Source organism: Belonocnema kinseyi, chromosome 3 (genome assembly GCF_010883055.1).
Source record: "Belonocnema kinseyi isolate 2016_QV_RU_SX_M_011 chromosome 3, B_treatae_v1, whole genome shotgun sequence".
In the NCBI taxonomy this organism is placed as follows: domain Eukaryota; kingdom Metazoa; phylum Arthropoda; class Insecta; order Hymenoptera; family Cynipidae; genus Belonocnema; species Belonocnema kinseyi.
In genome coordinates, this window is record NC_046659.1 from 44,134,957 (window position 1) to 44,137,005 (window position 2,049).

Sequence of the window (2,049 nt, forward strand, 5' to 3'; positions counted from 1 at the left end):
ATCATGATCTGAAAACGCACTTTTGTAGATTGCAGTGCAGGGAAAAGGAACTTAAAACTGGTAACGCAAACTGGACGATTGTACATCTAAGCACGAAAAACGATTAAAATTCACTAACAACACAATGTATCAGTTGCAAAGTGACCCCGTTGTCGCCGGCCATATTTGTTTGAATCCTCCTTCTGCCGTCATGATTTCAGATCCCAAGTTTCTCTTCTATTTGGCGGTCCACATAGGTGTCCAGAGCTATTGCCTCGGAGCATAACAGATAGAGGCAAGAGGGAGATGCAAAAATTATCGGGCTCAGAATGTTTCCTTGAAAGACCTCCCTCTAATAAGTCACATAGCTAGTAGTCACCTGTCTTTTGTCAAATACAGTCAAGATCCGTTTATTGCAAGGCTTCTGAAATGAATGGTGCCCGTATATCACAGAATAAGGAGAAATGTCACTGGCTCCCACAACTTCATTGGAAGGAAGGCTGCCACAGTGCCTTTCAGTGAGAACAGCTGATCGGTGCGCTTACTAGCGATGTGAGCTTGCAACTGTTTCTCCGCGCGCGTACTAGATAACGTCGAAATTGTCAGTTTGAAATCAATGCAGTCCCGCCTTTTCAGCTATTGGTTTATCGAGATATGTGAAAGTAACGAGAAAGTAGTAACTGATGGGTAAGTGCGAGCGTGCAAAATGAGGCTCATTTAGCTATCACTTATGTTATTTCGTCGTAGTCCTTCCTGATTAATCATAAAAATGTGTCAATAATATTTTGTATTCAGCAAATCTGATTCAGTTGAATGAAATTACTATTTTATTAAAAATGAATTATGTCTTTATCTTATTTCAAATGATATTTGTATCTGCGCATTGTACATGCGCAAATATCAAACTTCGCGGTTCAACGGATATCGTTGCTGACCTGGCCGTCAGGCAGTTTATGTGGGCGTTAAGTTGTGGTATACGAGTCATCCTTTTGCAGTAGAAAATTGCATCGAAAAATTATTTTAAAAAATACGTATAATTCCCTGAGAATTTCCTTCTGTTAGGTGTCGTTCTCTGAGCGATACGTATGTCGTTCACTGGATTTGATGGTACAATAAGAATATTTTAAAGCTATTGAATCTATTCAAATTTTAGACTAATATTTATTTAATTATATTTCAAAATAGAATCACCGATAAAAATCTCCAAAGTTATAACATTTACAACATTAGGGAAAAAAAGAAACTTAACATTTTAAGCTGAAAAACGCCGGTTATGAAAAAAATGAAAAGAAGAACGTTAATTTTTGAAAATTCTACATAATTAGTTAAACAACGTTTGGAATTTTATTGAAAAGTCTGAAGTTCGAAATTTGGACACACAAAACAGAATAAAAAATTGGAAGGAATGCACTTCATCGGCACGTGTGTGCTTCGCACTTCGTCGGCACACTGCAAATCGCACGAGGTGCGACACATATTTCACGCATATGCGGACACATCTGTTTGGTGACCTGCTTGACATGCGTGGCGGTTTATTCGCACTCGTGACTGCACTGTGCGTGGCACCGTGCGCGCAAATTGTTATATGGAGGGACCAGCTTTATCACGCGATAAACGGGTCTCAAATCTGGCAATATACGGGTCTACACAAATTTTTATATTGAATGTGGTAACCCTGCCCTAGAGATCATCTTGGGAGACGTGAAGGCTTTTTTACACCTCTTGTTTGTTGGTCAATCAACAGCCAGCAGATTAGAACTCCGTTCACACCTTGATTTCCCGAAGCCGGAAAATGTTTCTAATGGCGGGAGGTTTTAAATGTAAAATTTATTTAAAAAGAATAAATTTATTCTTTGTAATGATAAAAGCAAAATATTTGAAATAAATTTGAATTGATTATCGACAACAAATGATTGAAAAGTCTGGAAGGTAAGTAATATAAGCATTTATAAATTTTATATTTTACTTTGTAAAGTATGGATAATTTAATACAAATTTCTGAGGAAACATTGCCCATGCAATGCGTACATAACCACAAAGCTAATCTTCTTATTTACGTACACATCACAT